Genomic DNA, 19,880 nt, shown 5'->3' with positions numbered 1-19,880 from the left:
TAGTAGTCATAGAAATCCCTATTCAAAATGCAACTGAGAAAAATAATATACGACACATTGCACGAAAAAAATAAATATTGGCAAAATCATCCCTACTAAGTGTTAGTTGACTAGTCCATACCTATGAAAGTAGCTCGCAATCATGGAACAAATGAAAATGAATAAGAGAAACAAGTATTGTTCTTAGTTCAGTGTACGTTATACCCCTTTTCAGCAAAAAAAACATAAGTAGAATGTAAACAAACCTGAAGCCCAAGCTGTGATACATTCTTACACAACTGTAATGCTCCGTAAAAACCTTCTACTTTGTCTTATGAAGTCCGAGCCTTTGGTGTGATGAATACTGGGAATCTTTTTTAGAGCCACTTGTATTGTTACAGTGCAAGTTTTCTTTTCTAATTATTGTTTTATGAATTCCCACCTACTTGAATATATTACATATAAAGGCAAATAATTAAAGACAAATAAGGGAAGTACCTCGATATGCTGCCCTTTTGAACAATGGGACATGGTAGAATCCTTTTTTGAAATACAAAACTTCAAAAGTTTCCCTCCACGCCACAAGGATTTTTTTGCAGTTTCAAAGATTGCTAATGGTATTTATTACACCATCCCTTTCGCCTGGGAGTTGGTCCAATAGATCCTGCATCGTTTTTAGTAACAGAGTATTCAACCAAACAATCAGCCACCAGCTCATCAAACTAGAAATACAATCTTAGTTTACAATCAAACACATACACAAAATAGATGTAGATAATGCTGAGCCATTATTTATACTAAACACTCCTGGAAACGTAAGAAAAAAAAGAAACACACTGTCACTTATATGTCCATCCTAATTTACATGAGCGCTCAGGCTTGCTTTAGAGAATTGAACTTTGAGGCTTGTTCGACTCGCTTATATCATTGTTCCCAATAATTCTGGCTAAAAAGCAGTCAAACTGGAATGTTTTCCTCCATGGAAAGAATGAAATATGCAATACTGGAAAGGTTTCCCTTTCCATTCTTTATTGGACGAAATAACTCTCAAGGATTTTAACAGATCCTTTAACTGCAATTTATGCTGCAAAGATTAACGAGCATCCTTCCTTAATTGGTTCCAATATGATGGGGTAAAATAACTGAAAACCACAAAAAGGATGTGAGTGACTACCTTAATACCAATGAAATGGCCTTCTGTTTAGAACAGAGAGATTAAACAATGAAGCCCATGTCTATATTCTGCAGAACAAGTGCAACCTAGACTATGCGCCAAACTTTATTGTTCAGAGGAAAAATTTGAACACGATAATATAATTTTATGCAAATAGGAAGACAAAGTAAGAAAACACATTTGCCCTACACAGATTAGAACGAAGAACACTAGCTAAATAGACAATCAACTTCTTAAATTAAACCCACACAAATCAGATGACTGCAAAAACATTACATATAGGCAAAGATCTAAAATGCCCGCAAAAACAGTACATATAAGAAAAGATCCAATTCTAAGCAACAAACAAGAGAGAGAAGCAAGAGATAACAGTAAGGAAGGAACTACTCAGGGTTGAAGTATATGACTAGGATTGCTGAGGCAAGTTTAAACCTTGGGACACATTGCTAATCGCTACGAAAAGTAGTGTTTGAGGGGTTTCAGGGGTAACAAGAGCTCAAGGACCTAAACGATGGACATCAACTTCACATGAATCATGTATAACAATGTTCTGGACTGTAGCTGACAACGTTCAGCTTAGGGGTGTAAATAATACCCGAAAGTACTCGACCTGCCTGCACCTGCCCGAGTCCGCCTGTACCCGAAGTAGCCCAAAGCCTGTTATGGCCCGTCATGGGCCACCCGGCCTGGCCTAGATTAATTTATTAGGCGGTCTCGGGCTTTGCAATTAATTATGATGCCTGGTCTGATACCCGGTCTGGTGCCCGGCCTGAAAGCCTTTTATGTGTCATTAATCATTTAATATCCTCTTAAAAAGACTTAAAAGTTATCATTTTATAATTGTCAATTTTGTGTCAAGAAAAATAACATATATAGTTGTTTTTACTTATAAATAACCTTTTCAAAACATTAATGGTAATATATTTTCTTATTAGAAAGTCTGTTGTACTCTATTTAATTATTTATTATAGGCTAAAATTAAAAGTTTGTCATTGTAATTTAAATATAAAATAATACTATCAGTTACGGTATACATCGTTAGAAAGGAAAGGATATTGTATTAAAAATAAATAAATTTAATACCATTTATTTGAAAATTTAAACTTAAAATAAAACAGAAAAAAATTCAAAATAGTGGCCTGTCCGGCCCGATCTGACCTGCCTGTATAAAAAACGGGTTTTGAGCATTCTTTGGGTAGCAAATTATCCACTTTTACCCGGCCTGCCCGGCCTAACTTTGTTTACGAGATCACAAATATTAAACCGGGCCTGCCCGGCCTGTCTTAGTTTTTGGGCCGGGCGGCCTTGCCTGCCTGAATTTACACCCCTAGTTCAGCTAGGTACTGATCCACTACGCGAGACAATTTTTTCTTATAATAACCACATCAGAAGGATCAATTAACCAACCTCCGTTTCACCGACTTAGAGCATGAGTCTAGTTAGTTGTCTGAATTTGACGATAGAATTTCATTCAGTGGCAAGTTTAAGCCCATCAGTAAAAATTCAAGAGGAGAATCACCCAATGACCCAAGTCCAAGTGATAACAATTCAAGTAAGAATCATTCATACCCTCCCTCATATCACTAAAACAAATATAAACTAATAATTTAAATAATTTATAGATGCAATTGCTAAGAAATAAACCTTTGAATTAAGGTCAAATTCGAGATAAAGAAAGAAAAGAGAACACGGTTAGAGTAAGAACATTAGACATGTTTGAGAAATGATAAGCGAACATTTATACATTTAAGACATATGTAAGAGTAGCACCAACACTAGACAGTATATCCTGATTAAATTAAGGTCATCCACGAATTTCATTACTTAATCTCTAATGATTGACCAAACCAACAGCATCTTGATGCCAAAGCAGAAATCAGTCCGTAAAAAAACTCATTTTTAAACCCAATCATCATCAGCTAAAAATTGGGCATCATTCTTAGCCCAAATACCTAGAAATAATCCTATAGGATCAAAAGGAACTAATTATATGAGACACATAGTCACCCGATTTGATGAAATCATACTTGATTAAAGGATCCCTTGATTGAAACACTATGAAAATGAACAGGGGTTAGTCCTCGAGTGATTTCGGGGGAGTTGAGTGTATTTTAAATCTCAGGAATTTTGAGAGAGTGTAGGGAGTTTGAGAGAGTTTTGTGTTTTTGAGTTTAGGGAGTTTGGGGGAGTGTAGGGAGTTTGAGAGAGTTTATTAGAGGGAGTTTGGGGGAGTTTGAGAGAGTTCACTCCTAACTCATTCTCTTTTAAGAAACAATAAACCCTTATTTGCAAATAACATTGATCTTTAATCAAAAGAAAAAAATAAATGAAAATGATCATATCTCTGTATCAATAGTATGTTATTTTGTGCAACGAGATAATTTTTTTCCCTTCAATTTAACGGTCTGCATACAATTCTAACTCCCTTTGTTCACGAACATTTACCCACATATCATCCGCTATACTCTTTCTCCATGCATTAGCTTCTTGACGTTGTTGTTCTTGAGTTTGTTGTGTCAAAATTTCATCGTCATTTACAAGGGTTGATGGATGACTATCTTCCTCTTCCTCGACCGGAAACTCATCTGAACGGCATTCTTTTCGTAAGAAGTTGTGTAGGCCTGCACAAGCTGTCATTATCTCCGCTTGCACCTGATATGGAAATGGAGGTTGAGACTTAAAGATCAAGAAACGAGACTTCACAACACCGAACAATCTTCAGCCATCTATGTTTCCCTTTATAGTTTTCAAAAGATTTGTCACAACCACATGCTTGGTTAAGTTTTGGAAGTATCTCCTCTTCCACTATTCTCTTAGTAAAACATCCACTAGTGTCTTTCTTCTTCTCAAGTGTAGCTTCTACCAACAGTTCCAATAATTTCTCAGTCTCTCGAGTTGTCCATTGTTTGTAATTCGTAGTCACTTCCGTTTCCGTTTCCGTATTCTTATTCTTCCTAACATTCTTTTTCTTCTTGTTGTTTTCAGCAGGTTGGATGGATTTTTCCATTCTATGGTGTGACATGTTAGCTACATTAGTACTTAGACTAATACTAGAACTTAACAAAGCAAGGATAGTAATAACACCAAACAGTCTAATGTAAACATGATAAAAAAATGTGATACTAGATTACACAGTACTAACACGCGGAGCTACTTAGATAAATTGTTAATCAAAGAAAATCCCTTAGCAACTCCTTGCAACAAAAGCACCGTATGAATTGGCTAAAACACGCCAATACGGAATGAAGTGCGCCACTGTATTGAACTTTGGCATATAGAATAGAAGAGAAGTATGTGTCTAAATAAGAGGACTTAACAAGTGATAGTGATTCTCAATGACACCCATGAAAAGTAGCAAGCCAATTAATGCATGATGACATAACAAATTATGAAGATAGTTGTAAAGGAATTCTGTTTCACCGAAACACAGTTTCAGATTGTCCAATCTTTGTAGTACTAATACTTCCCTGATACTCTTGAAATTTTTACGGTACACTTACAACTCAATATTCCACAACACACTCAAAAATCATATCATTCCAACGGTTCATTAAAAAGATACATTACTCAGAATCCGACTACTTTCAATACGTGCATACAGAATTCAGTTCCGGATTTCTCACACTTTGGTGTAACTAAATTGATCATAAATTCATGAAATTTCTACAGTAGGAAACCTTCATATATACAAACATCATACTAAAATTTCAGATTTGTACGATAAGCGGAGAATGAGATAAATAGGAATCAGTCCCCTATTCGGGATTTAAACTCAGCAGACCATAGTCATATATTGTGCAAGCTTTGCAGTAGAAAACGTGACCTGATCCGCGTGAAACTTTTACTGTACTTCTATAACAAGTAAACTACAACATACTCAAACTTCATCATATTCCAACGGTTGAATTTAAAGATATCATTATAACAAAAACACCGTATGAATTGGCTAAAACACGCCAATACGGAATGAAGTACGCCACTGTATTGAACTTTGGCATATAGAATAGAAGAGAAGTATGTGTCTAAATAAGATGACTTAACAAGTGATAGTGATTCTCAATGACACCCATGCAAAGTATCAAGCCAATTAATGCATGATGACATAACAAATTATGAAGATAATTGTAAAGGAATTCTGTTTCACCGAAATACACTTTCAGATTGTCCAATATTTGCAGTACTAATACTTACCTGATCCTCTTGAAATTTTTACGGTACACTTACAACTCAATAGTCCACAACACACTCAAAAATCATAGCATTCGAACGGTTCATTAAAAAGATACATTACTCAGAACCCGACTACTTTCAATACGTGCATACAGAATTCAGTTCCGGATTTCTCACACTTTGGTGTACCTAAAGTGATCAGAACTTCATGAAATTTCTACAGTAGGTAACCTTCATATATAAAAATATCATACTAAAATTTCAGCTTTGTACGATAAGCGGAGAATGAGATAAATAGGAATCAGTCCCCTATTCGGGATTTAAACTCAGCAAACCATAGTCATATATTGTGCAAGCTTTGCAGTAGCAAACGTGACCTGATCCGCGTGAAACTTTTATTGTACTTCTATAACAAGGTAAACTACGACATACTCAAATTTCATCATATTCCAACGGTTTAATTTAAAGATATCATTATAATCAAATCATACAATTTCTTACCAAGATCTTTTGAACCACAAATTAGGGTTTTGACAGAGAGAGAGTACCCACAAAAAAAAACTATAAGCACAATCAAAATAAACAATCATGGAGATCAAAGATATGAAAAACAATCAAAATAGTACACAAATCAAATAAACAATCATGGAGATCAAAGAAGAACATACCTGGAGAAAAACGTTTCCTCTTCTTTCTCCTATGGTTTTCTACGCACCAAACTCCTTCCCAAATCTCTACTCTTTTGAGAGATTTGTTGTGAGACCAAAATACACTAAAAACTCCTTCGAACTCCCCAAAGCAACCAACTCCCTAGTATTGTAGGGTTTTATGACTAACAGGGAGTTCAAGATCTTTTTTCAAACTCCCCAGCGACTAACAGGTGTTTTCTAGAGAGTTTAGGAGACTCCTCTAAACTCCCCCACAACTAACGGAGATTTGGAGAGACTCCCTCAGGACTAACATGAGAAAACCTAAATATATTAAAATCTCTCGAACTCTCCCACGACTAACCCTGAAAATAAGGGAAAACAATTATTCATGGGCTAAATTTCACAAAACTAGAATTAAAGAAGTAGAAGAAATACTTGCCCCGTCACCCATGAGAAGAAGTTTAATAGGTCTAGTTCTTGTAAGTGCTGCTGCCATTTCTTCTTCTTGACTTCTCTCTGATTCTCATCCTCCCCTAAAGAAATTTTCAAAGCGATAACACGAATCACCACCTTTTCCGGCATCACAGTTATCACCACCAGGATTAACCTCTTTTACAGCAAATAACCGATAGATTCGTTCTCATAATTCACTCTATGAATTACTCAATCTCGGGAGAATAAATTCTGAGAAAGAGAAGCATACAGAACTAAAAACTAGATCTAAAAACTTACGAGGAACTGAAAATCCCTTTTCTCTTTCCCTCGTTTCTCGAACTTATTCAAGGAGAGCAGTGTACGTGTCCTCGTTGTTCCCCTTCATTTTATTTTTCTGTAACACGTGTCAAGCTAGCAACATGCCGCTATCTAAGAACCGACGAACCCACACAAAATGACCCACTACTCGCAAACAATGGCCAAGGAATCGAACCAACAACATCGGAAGGTAGATTACAGGGATAGTAGCAGTTTGGGTTCAAAACTGTTATTATAAAAGGAAGCCGCGGTAAATAAAAGAACTGTTATCTATAACTTTACTATTTCGTAACAGTCCCTTTATATAACAATAACCATAGCCTAAAAACAGTAATAGTTTACAAACTGTTATCATACACCAATATACGGCAACATTTGTCTACAAGAACTGTCATCATATGCTTATTCAGTAACAGTTTCAAAACTGTCATGGTTGTTCACTATTTTTTGTGTGACTTTTGTTATAAAACTGTTACCTATTTCGCAGATATAACTCTTTTGTAACAGTTCGTTCCTCAATTGTCATGTTTGTGAATTTTGAACTGTCACCAAACCAACATTTGTACTAGTGACAACCAGAGAATCTTAGACCAAAACGAGAACAACTTTCTGAATTTCTTCCAAATAAGAAAGAATCGTGGTCTGAGGGGAAGCTGTGTGTTGATAATGTCAGCTTTCATTTAAAAGTGTTCAGTAAACTGGTTGTTGCAAACCTGATTCCCAGTACTCTGGATAAGAGCCTTTGGAGTAGATCTCTTGCTGAAATGATCTATCAACTAATATCTGGTGAAGAAGTTGACTTCTGCGGTTTGATTATTCGTCAGACGATTGAAATCGTTTCAAAGAAAAAGAATCTTGGGTTCTCATGTCTTGTTAGTAGGATCTGCAGTCAATTTAACATCAAGACCGTTGGCACCTGCACTGATCGTCCTTCTCCTCTGTCTCAGACGGACATCAACAAGATGAAGAAACCTATTGCTGCAGAAGATCCTCGTGAGCTAAGGATCATGTGTCTTCAGGAACAACTAAGCTTTGTTTTGGGAGTTCATCCAGAACTTTCTGAACCTGTTTGTAAGATTGCTGAGGATTTTTATCGCAATCATGCTTAGTATTTGTCTTGTGGTTGTCAGCAGTTTAGCTTCTAAACTTTGAGAAGGGTTTATCCTTATTAAACTTATGGGTTGTAATAACGTTTATAATTGGCCTTGAATATTTTGTTTCATTATGAAAATATTTGCTACATATGTGTCCTATATTTTGTCAAAAGTAAAGTCGTTCATGAATCAGTATTCGTGTTGATGAAAGAACGAATGGACTTTTGACATATACAAAAGTTATGCCTATGCAATCATGTAATTGATGGAAAATAGGATTAAATCTTTTGTTTGACAAGGATAAAATCTATTATGTTGGTATGCATATAATGATGCAAAGATAGTATAGATCCTTGTATGTTATCCACGGTATTGATCTTCATTGATCCATTTTCATGTTTTACCGTGAAGGCTCCATTGTGTGTCTTATGTTGAGCACCTTACAACTAAGTCGATTAACCTTGGCTTTGTTGGTTGTTCCGTAAGATGCTATATGTTGAGCATTATGAACTAAATTAATCATCCTTGGTTATTTAGTTTGTACTCCATAAGTTTTCTTCCTTATGTTGAGTACATGTACGGTTAAGATGGTCATGTTCTATGATAATCTTAGTTGGGATTCCGTAATCTTTTTATGTTGAGCCCAAAATAATTAAATTGATTACTTTGGTGATTAGTTTGGTTGTTTGTTTTCAATTAGATTAATTATAGGTTCTCTTGTAATTAATCTAGTTGAGTTTCATATATTCCACAAATTCTTGTGTTGAGTATATGAAAGGCTACACTATCATGTTTTATTGGTTAATGTAGTCACGTACTCCGTAAGGTTTTTCTCATGTTGAGTACTTGAATGGTTAAGTTAGTCACCTCCATATGATTAAATTATTCGTAGCCTGTTGCTCCGTGAGTTTACTTATGTTGAGCACTTTCAATTAAATTGATCACTTTTGTGGTTTTGATTTAATTGCATATTCCAATTACAATGTTCATGGGTTTACTTGTGAGTATTTTGATTGAGTTTTGGATATAAGAAATCATTCACATGGTTTTTGGTGTACAAATAAAAATCCTTCTTTTCTTTCGAAATTAAGGTCGCTCTTGTTGTTCCTTTGGGAATGACATCAAATGGGGGAGAGTTCTTTTGAACTTGTGCTTAATGGTAATATCTTGCGGGGAGTGCGGATGTGGAATTTTATAGGGGTTATCTTGCGTCTTAAAACTCCTTGATGAATGTTGTTAGCTCCGGCTATAAGATTGCATCTAAATTGAGATGATATGTTGTCGTTCTTTTGGTCATGAAATGTCTCTTGTGGAAATTTCATTATGAATCCGTTCTTGTACCTTTTCCAATTTTATTGACAAAAAGGGGGAGAAATATTGTAGGTCACACTAGGAATACATATGGTTTTCGGATCATTGTGTAAGGGGGAGTGGTTTCCATGATCGATATGGAGTATTGACTAAGGAGGAGTGATACATCTCACCATAGTATTATTGTTAAAGTCGTGATGCAATTGGACTTTGATGTTCATAATAATACTATGACATTGTATAATAATGATCGAGAATCTAGATTTCTCTCATTGTTATATATACGGATCTTCAACCACGGTGATACTAAACTTACCACCTTTGGGATCATTAGAGTACTTGGAAGGGCAAAGATTTCAAGGAACGTTGAAGATTGGACTATGGAATAGGAGCCACTAAAGCTTATCTTTTTTGTATTCCATATGTATTAATAGTTTTGTCACTAAAATTGACAAAGGGGTAGAATGTTAGAGCATAGCTCGGTCAACCTCGCATGCGTTGCTATATCAAGCATGTATGTCAATGTTAGTGATAAAAACTATAAAGTCTTGATTTCTAGCCTATTAGCTAAGTCTCGGACTAGGATAGGAAAAGTGTAGTTGAGCCCAAGGACTTCATGGTGATTCAACGAAAACGACGAAAGTCATGAAAGTTTCAATCACTTTGGTAATTGCTCTGACGAGAAAGGTATGTTGTTCTTCACGACTGAATATCGCCCTCTGAGAATGTTTCAATGATTGAAATGAGAGTTTAGATTTTATAACCATGTATTCCTTGAACCGAAGTTTTCGAACTTTGTTGATCAAGAAAAATCGGTAGGATTGTGGAATTGGCTTGCCAAGTCCGCGAACCCAGTCTGCAGACTCAGTCCGCGAACTGATGGAAGTTCTAGACCGAGAATTTCTGCTGGGATTTCCAAAAACTCGTTTATGTGCTAAGTCCGCGAACCCAGTCCGCTAACTGGCGGAAGTTCTCGACCCGAGAATTTCTGCTGAGTTTGGAAAACTCAACCGATTAGATTAAGTCCGCGAACTTGTTTGTGAGCTTAAGAGGTTATGATCTAAAGATGTGCTCTGAACATGAAACATTAATTATTAAGGAATACTTTACGCAAACCGTGGTTATAGTGTTCATGAGTCGATTCTAATCGAATCGAATCAACTTTGCTTCAATTGTGTCTTGTGTAACATAAAATCTCATAGCAATTGAACAACTCTTAACTAGTTCATTTTGATTCAATTGAACTAGTTATGGTGAAGAAGAACATGATTAGTATGAGATGCTCATATGGTTGACCTTTTGGGTTATCATGTTGAACCAACATACGTGTACTCGTTTGGGCATGGTTTTCTCAAACCCAGTAAACGTGTACCCAAGTGTGTATGACAAGCTATGTCTTTCGATCTAACGGTTGAGAGATATTGGCTTGAATCTAAATCAGGTTTTCATCTAATGGTGGATAGAGTTTGATTTGTACCTAAGGCAAAACCCTGATTTGAAAGTCAATATATAGGAGACTTCTAGCTAGAGCAAAACTTAATCCCCACATGTCTGTGTGCTACTAGTGCTCTCGCTAGAGTCGATCTCCATTAACTCTTGAGTTTCTTCTCTAAACTCGAGTTAACGACTTAAAGACTTCATTGGGATTGTGAAGCCCGGCCGATACTACTTTTATCGTGGTTGTGTGATCTGATCTTGCATCTTCTGTCGTACGAGTACAATCGATTGATTGGCTTGAGATCGTGAGAGTTCTCCGATAGGCAAGATAAAGAAGTCACAAACATCTTCGTCTCACTGTTTGTGATTCCTCGACAATCCTCTTGTATAGTCAGGAAGGATTGTAGAGAGGTGATTGATTAATCTAGGCTATTCTTCGGGAATATAAGACCGGATTATCAGTCGGTTCCTGTTACCTTGATTTTATATCTAAAGTCGGAACAAAACCTAGGGTTTATCTGTGGGAGACATATTTATCCTTTCGATATACTTTTCTGTGTGAGACAGATTCGTTTATTATCAAGTCTGTGATTTTGGGTTGCATAAACTCTTAGTTGTCGGTAAAGATCAGCTAAGCGAATCAAGTACGCAGTGTCCTGCTGGGATCAGAGGCGTAGGAGTACAACTGTACCTTGTACCAGTGGGAGATTGGTAGGGGTTGAACTATAGATCAGTCTGAAGTTAGTTTGGAGTAGGCTAGTGTTTGTAGAGGCTTAATACAGTGTGTATTCAATCTGGACTAGGTCCCGGGGTTTTACCGCATTTGCGGTTTCCTCGTTAACAAAACTTCTGGTGTCTGTGTTATTTCTTTTCCGCATTATATTTTATTTAATAGAAATAATACAGGTTGCGCATTAAAATCATCAACTTCTCTAATCCAACTTTTGGATGTTGATTGTAGTTGATTGATCCTTGGATATTGGTCTTTGGTACCGTCCAAGTTATCTCTCATTGATAAAGACTCGCTATTGATTTTAGCTTGAGTAGAAATCAAATCGAGAGATTGAGATATAAACTCTTAGATATATCTTTTTATTGATTGAGTCTGACTATCTAGTTGATTCTCATAAAAAGTATATTGGATTTTTTCCATACAAATTGCTAAGCGAAATTTTGAGTGGTGTTGTTAGACCCCCGCTTTTTCAATGATCCTCTTGTAGAGTGGACGAAATCTCACAATTCTAGTGGAGTGGAAGTTTAGAATCCCCATGTTCATACTCGCATATATAAACTCTTGGTCATGTCGATATATCAAAAGGATATTGTTCTACAATGTCTAAAAACCCAGGCATTCTTCCGGACAAACTCTTGAAAAATGAACAAGATGCTTCTCCATCATTCATTACACAGAAAAAGAACATATATATGAGAGACATTTCTTAAAATCTTGAAAATATATTCATAATTAAAAACCTAAGCTATTACGAGACTATTTTTATCATATTTAAATTGTATTTTGACAAGATTTAAATTATCATTTATTCTTTTTGATAAGCTAGTATTTTGGATTTGGAAACAAATGGGATGTTTGGTTCAAATAAATATCCCCACAAGCTTATAAAATATCAATAATAAATAAGATTTATTTTACATTACGATACCACATGTATCACATATACTAGATGACCGCTGCCACGGTGGAACGGTCGACCGAAAAGAATGACGTAAAACTAAATTTTATACTCACAATTTAGTTCCGCATAATGGCATGGAGTTAGACTTGCAAATTTGTAAAGCAAAGAAATGTTCAAAAAATGATATCATATTTCTTTGCAAAGAGATGTATTAAATTGAATTCAATTGAAAATGTTCAGAGATGTATAATACAATTCTGGTGGAAACTTAACCGAAAACGTGATTCGAAATGCATACATCCCTCTGCGATTCTTCAAAAATAATTGGTACCCACTCTATGATTCACTTAAACTTTAAGTTCCACACTTCAATCTCCGCCTCCCGGTATACGGAACTGGTAGCATTGGCTTGCTATTTTTCTTCCCTTTTGCACAGTTTTACTACATGAATGGTTCAGGAATTCTGGTAGCATTGGCTTGCTAAGCATGACCCAAAATGAAAATTGATGAGTTAGCTTGATTTCTAGATCCTAAATAAAACTCCATCCCTGCATATTATTCCTGAAAAACGCAATTTAATTCTACCGAAATAGGATTCACATCAAAAAAATCACTCATCACACCAAAAATGCATAAAAGACTTAATTCTACAGCCAACTGCCATTAGAAGTAACAACACTAGATTTCCCCACTTTGCATTACTATACCGAAGGTACTCCTCCTTGTTCAAACTAAGTGTGTTCTGAGTGAAATCCGGTTGATTTCTTCAAAAATTTCAATGTTCGGTGACCAAATAAGTTCAACAACACTGAAATTGAAGTAGTAGGTGTAAAGTGCCATAAAAGGAAACAATAAATAGAACTACAATGTCTCCTTGATAGAAGTAGACCAAAACTTCACAAGTACCAGGACAACAGTTGGGTGTCCCAGACATTCTTCCGGAAAAACTCTTGATAAATGAACAAGATGCTTCATCATTCATTACACAGAAAAAGAATATATATGCAAGAGACATTTCTTAAAAGCTTGAAAATATATTCACAGTTAAAAACCTAAGCTATTGCGAGACTATTTCTATCAGAATTAAATAGTATTTTGACAAGATTTATATTATCATTCATTCTTTTTGATAAGCTAGTATTTTGGATTTGGAAATAAATGTGATGTTTGGCTCAAATAAATATCCCCCAAGCTTATAAAATATCAAATAACAAATAAGATTTATTTTACATTGCATGTGATACCACATGTATCACATATACAATACATATAACTCAGGCATACTCTTAATTCAAAGGTTTCTGGTATATGTATTTTAATATAACGACAATATTTAGGAGGATATTTGAGTGAAATGCATTTGGACTAAGGGCGTTTAGGGAGTGACTTTGGCTACTAATTTTACACATTGGTTTTAAGAAACTCATTTCGTTGGGCCCATTTAATTTATTTTTATCCGGCTTAAATATATCAAACTCAGCTATTGTATGCATTCTAATGCTTAGACTTAACCACTTCATACATTTTGAAAGTGGGGCTGTTTCCTATGAGAATTTGAGTTGATTTTCTAGAGGTATTCATTAAGGGTGCACGTGAATCGAGCCGGAACCGGTGGAACCGTACCTGGTTTTGTACCGAACCGAGGAACGGGGTACAAGTACTAGTCCAAAAAATAGAAACCGTGGCTGAGCAGGTACAGGTACACGGTCTTGCCCTAGTCTCGTTCCGAACCGTACCGTCTGTACCGATCATTTGTGAACGTTAGATTTATATTTAATCTAACGGTGGTAGATTTCTGGTATATATAGAAATGAGGTTAGGGTTAGAAATAGAAGTGTGTCATTTTCTTTTTCCTTCTTCTTCTTCGCCGCTCTCCTGAGTCTTCTCCTCCATCAGTGTGTTCATAAGAACACACCACCATATCCATATATGTTTGTTTGATTCATTCAATAAGTTAACAAGAAATCTACAGCAGGTAACTAATTCCATTGATTATGATTATGATTATGATTGTGAATCTGTGATGTTTTTAATATATCTTTTCTTAATTTTGATTATTATCGTCCTTTTGTGTGTGTGTGTGTGTTGAGTTAAATCTAGATTGAGGAGTGAATTGGGTACCCGAAATCTCGGTCTATTTGTTCTGAATCTTCTGATTCCTTAATCATTTGATTAGGTAAGCTTCAATCTAGATCTGCATCATTTTATTTGAGCTTCATTAGTTTGATTATAAGTTTATAACATAATGATTTGCATGGACTATTCTAGGGTTTTGGAATTTTCTGTTGTCTCTCTGCACCCTTAATCTTAAATTCTCAACCAAAGGTAAATCATTTCTTTCTTCCTCCATTTATTTACTAGGATATGACCCGTGCCGTGTTATTGTTATGGCCAAGTGCAACTTCATTGGATGTTTCTATAGTGTTTCAAGATACTCACTTCATATAAGCTAATGTTGAAAAATTACCTGCTTCATCTTAAATATTGTTTCTGAAGTCCGGTGGACTAAATCCTCCGCCACTTCGTCAGACGCCTCGAACCATGCTTTTCCACAGCTTTCCTCGACCTCCGCCCTAAGCCTTAATCTGTATATTATACGATTGGTAGAGGCATATTTTAAGTCGATAACTATAATGTGCTAACTGCAATATGTGGTTCCTTAAGTTCATAATTACCTCTCAATTGGTAGCGTATTTTCCTGGCAGATTAGACAATAGTAATCGGCATCCATGTACTGAACTCAGGAACCACATATAGCAGAACTCGTCTTCGAATTTCCTGATTGTCGCTAGTGTATTATAGATTTCAATCACCCACTTGCTACCATTTACTTTCTCCAACTCCTTGGTGTTTCTCCTCTGTGGATTTTCTGCTCCATAGACGGACGATGTTTTTGTGATCCGATTTGACATTTTTTGAGCTAGAGATGCTTATTTGCTATAGTATTCTATTTCTTTTTTTTTGTATCTCAATTATAGTGTCATTTCCAAATGTTCACAACCATTCCAGGTTATATAGAGCTCCAACCCAATCGGAAAGAATTATTTTTCATTAAGCGTGGCTTAATTATCATTGATAGCCTAATTAAGTTTGATGTTTCATTTACATTTTGTATTCAAAATTTGAAATACCATCGTTAGCTCTAACCATAAATTCTATTGAGTCCAAAATTTAAAAACGGTTATGGTAGTCCCAAATGTTATCCTCTTGTAAAGTCAAGTCTTTCCTTTTGTGAATTCTGTAGCGTTTGATTTGACGTTACCCTATAGAAGCTCCATCTGTGACTACCTTGAACAGGCGACCATGAATCTAGATTTATAGCAATGAAAGCCAGCCTATGAATCTAAACTTGATCACTATCAACCATGGAAGCTCTGACATCTCCATTACGTTTCAGATTTATAAAAATTAAACAAAGTTACCGAATCTTATACTTGATACCAATAAAGCCTCTAGGTGTGTGCTAGAAGTTTAAAGAATTATTACTGAATCATAAACTGATTAGAAAGTTTTCAACTAAAGATCAATGAATAGAAGAGTAACATATAAAAAAAAGTTCTAAAAAATGTGGTATATGAATCGTACGATTAAATGGAATAAAACCAAGCCAAGAGTAAAAGTATATCCAATCCAATTATTGATCTTGAACTTGTAATTCTACCCATAATTTATAATAGCACCTCCGGATACACCATGTTGGTAGTTTGTTGCCCAACCTCATCATCAGGTAATAAGATTTTGATTCTTCTCGCCGTTGTGCATCTCGACAGCGCCACATAAAGTTGACCATGGCTGAAAACCGGATTTCTCAAATCAATTCCTACATATTTTACGGATTGTCCCTGTGACTTGTTTATTGTCATTGCGTACGCCAGCCTAATAGGAAATTGTCTCCTGGTCATCCTAACAGGTATGCTTGATGACGACGGAGTCGATGATATCCGTGGAATGAAAACCAATTCTCCCTGCTTGTCTACCGTCAAGATTGTTGCTTCTATTACATGAGGTGCACATCTCTCTACCCTTATTCTGGTCCCGTTGCACATCCCATTCGTCGGTGAGATATTCCTCAGAATCATCGCAGGACACCCCACTTTTAGGTCCAATTTAAATTGCGGTAATCCTGGTGGATTCATGGTATTCAAACACTCACTTGGACATCCTGTATTTCCCGTTGAACCCTTTTCTAAATTCTCTGCCTCTTTGTCCGCCGCTAGATAAGAGTACTTATGGCCTTTGTACATTTTCAGGATCATCTCATTCATTACAGCAACGCCTTCATTTCTCGGAGACAAAATAGTCCTCTCAGTCAAGTAGCTGGCCGTCGGCATTATATTGTCCTCAATTCCTGGATAGACTTGTGAAATCAAGTCCTTCAGATCCGTGCATCTATATATTGCCGTTGGCAAGTCCACTTTCTCCTTCGGGTCTGTCCAACCTACCAAATATAATTTTTTCACGTTAGGCACGCACTAAAGTCATCCTACAATAAAAATTTAAACCCAATAATAGTGAACCATGGAATAAATATGTATTTACCTGTAGCAAGAACTCGGCGAATTCAACATTTTCTGAGGACTTTCACTCCTTTCCAGAGTTTTGAGCTCCTAATAGATGCACCCACGATCTGTTCTCGGCTTCCCTTTTCAATGGTAGGTAAAGTCTGCCTGAAGGGTTTCACTCTTCCTCACATCTCTTAGTGATCTGTCCACCGCCTCAATGCAAAACCGGTGCTGCATCGCCACCTCATCCCAAATAATTAGTTTCGTATTTCTAAACAATTCTGCCTCCATATCATCATATTTGACCGAACATTTAGAGATCCTATCACCTGATCTCCCTGTGACAGTAAAAATGATAGATAAGTAGTTGGAGGAAGGGTTTGAGAAAGTGGTCATGGTGTAGATAACATTTAATTGGTTACTTACATTTTCGTCTATCATTAGGAGGTCCAAGCTTTGGACCTCATTGGTTCCCAAAAAATCCAATTCATTCCATGTTCGGGAAATCATGACTCTCGTCATCCAGTTTTCCCCTTCCGCCATATCACGCAGCTGCTTGAATCTCTTGTAGGTGCTTCTTGGAACAGTTTTTGAGGTGCTACATGTGATTTGGCTCACCATTAGTGTGTTCTGCATGGATTGAATGAGAAAACAGGATTAGCAAGACATATTTTTTGTTAATCAAAACAGACTGAACCAAAGTGGAAAACAATACCTGGTGTCTGAGCAATAAAAGTATAGCAGTAGGAGTGTTCACCAAAGAAAACAGTGGTACCACAAAGTGTAAAATTTGCTCTGGACTTGAGAAACGAATGTGAACAAAGAGAAGATTATGGTGAACCTTATATAGGCCAAACCCTGGGTATCACAAATCAATGGAAATTTCGTTATATATAGAAGTTTAAATTATTTTCAGGAGCAAATCTTGGGAATCTGGGTATAGGGTTTGAATGATTATCGCAATCAAATAATGCGAATCCGTAACCGTTATGATAATCCATGAGAATCTGTAACGACTTTAGTATTGAAACTAAATATTAACTATGGAAGATGATGTCAGGGTGGTTTTCAAAAAAAATAAAAAAAAATTAACGATGAGAATCTGTAACGGTTGTAGCTCTTTGAATAGGAAGGATTTCCATCAGAGATTGAATAAAAAAAAATTATGTGTCAATTGATCCAAATCAGGGTGGTCATACCCCGAACCAAAAATCAAAAGAAATTAGGAAAAATATTAACTACTTTATCAATCAACCAGAATACCAGTGAATGATGCCTGGGATAATAGAGTTGTACAATTAAAATCAGCGAAAAGAAGTTAGGTATCCATTATCAATTGATCCAAATCAGTGAGACTCACACTTGTGGCAATAGATCCGTTCGATGGGTGAGTTTTATCTTCTGGTTAATTGGTCGCCCAGAAGAGCGTTGCCTTTGATTGATGAGATCATTAATCGGTCTGAAGAGTAACGTCTTCTACATTAAATGGCAAAATTACCAGGCGAACGTTTCAAGGATAAGAGAACATTCGTGTATCTTATATGGTCCATCAACCAAAATATCATTGGTCAGATCGTAACCGTCCTTTAAGTGCCAAAGTTGTATATATCAAAACTCTTTCAAATACTCGATCTGGACCGTCTTTAATGTGTCCCAACGGTAGAGAGTCGTCGATGTAGGAGGACACCATTGTCCCTTATAATATAGATTGGACTGTAAATTTTAGATGGGTTAATTTCTGATTCATGGATACAATTAAACTGGTTTGGATTGTTATGAATTCTTATGGGGTTTACTTATTTTGAGTTATGGACTGGAGTAATGGGGTTCTGTCAATTTGTTGAATTGTGCTGAAATTTTAGTAGATTGTTAGTGATTGAATCATGTATAATTGTAGTGTTCTTTTGATTTATCTGTTGGGGGCATCTAATTGTGCTGAAATTTACTAGATTATGTGATTGAATAATTTGAATCTTTCACAATTGTAGTGTTCTTTAGATTTTTTCCTATTGGGCATTTAATTGTGTTGAAGTTTACTAGTATATGTGATTGAATCATGTAGAAGTAGAATTGCATAGTGTTCTTGAATTTCTTTTGATTGTGTGGGCATATAATTGTACAAAGATTCTTGAGTGACACTGGACTCAGCATCAAGAACCCTTATCCATCTATTTCGATTGTTAAACATGTTGGGACACTGAAATAGACTCTAAGATTGAATTGTGATCAATGTTTTTAAAAGTCTCTTGTCTTGTTTTAAAAATTTCATTTTGATTGCTTTGTTTATCTGACTTGATCAAGTGTATTGTTGCAGGTTATCTTGATTAGTTGCTGAAGCCTGTTATTGGACTAGAGACAGGACAACTAGTTTCTCTTACTAAGGTTAGCATTTTACTTTTTTGTTGTGTTGTGTCATGTCACTCATGTGTGTAGTTTACTAGTTTGGCACTGTGTAGTTTACTGAGGTTATATGGAATTTTTTGTCAGTGATGGATGCATCAATTCCAGCTAGGGTTCGGAACATAATATGGCGTCATTTCACTAGGAGAAATGTTGAAGAAGCCATTTGCAATTATTGTGGAAGGACATTTAGGGCTAACAACTTCAAAAATGGAACTGCTGCCTTGTGGAAGCACTTTAAAAGATGCACCCACAATCCTAATCATAACAGAGCTCACATAATTAATGCTTAGAACGTATGCTTGATGCTTAGAACTTTGATGTCTTTAATGTATTGAACAGTGTCTTTAATGTTTATGAACTTTTATATGTATTAAACAATACTAGACTTTACTTTCAAATAGACTTTATTTTCAGTTCTTAATTTTTATTTCCTTTGAGGTTTTATTTCCAGTTCTTATTTCTTTGTCACTTTATAAGTATGAATGTATGAAAGCCCTGAAAATGTGAATGTATTTCAGTACTTATTTGATTTCTTCTTCTCTTTATAAGTGTATGAATGTATGAATGCAGTGTAAATGTATTATGTACTTCAGTACTTAATTACTTATGTTTATGTTTATTTGTGATTTCTCAGTGATCAAGCATGGATGCATCAAGTCATGCTCATGGAACAACTACTCTTACACCTGCTTCAGATGCTACACCTACACCTGCTACAGATACAGTTGTTGGATCCTCTATCCAACAGATGGAGCAACACAGCCAACAACAAT

The 19,880-nt window shown here is 35.9% G+C and overlaps 1 long non-coding RNA gene across 1 annotated transcript; it reads right to left on the bottom strand.

Moving 5' to 3' along the window:
• Positions 1 to 15,666: 15,666 nt before the first annotated feature.
• LOC113293692 lies at positions 15,667 to 18,203 on the bottom strand. Its single transcript, XR_003332469.1, has 5 exons — positions 18,065 to 18,203; positions 17,420 to 17,562; positions 17,131 to 17,334; positions 16,742 to 17,042; positions 15,667 to 16,640 (listed from the first exon to the last, which is right to left on the bottom strand). It is a non-coding gene; the product is annotated as an uncharacterized LOC113293692 (long non-coding RNA).
• Positions 18,204 to 19,880: the final 1,677 nt, after the last annotated feature.

The sequence above is a fragment of the Papaver somniferum genome, chromosome 7 (genome assembly GCF_003573695.1).
Source record: "Papaver somniferum cultivar HN1 chromosome 7, ASM357369v1, whole genome shotgun sequence".
Lineage (NCBI taxonomy): Eukaryota > Viridiplantae > Streptophyta > Magnoliopsida > Ranunculales > Papaveraceae > Papaver > Papaver somniferum.
Note: the sequence above shows the minus strand (reverse complement) of the source record. Positions and strands in the feature narration are given on the sequence as shown.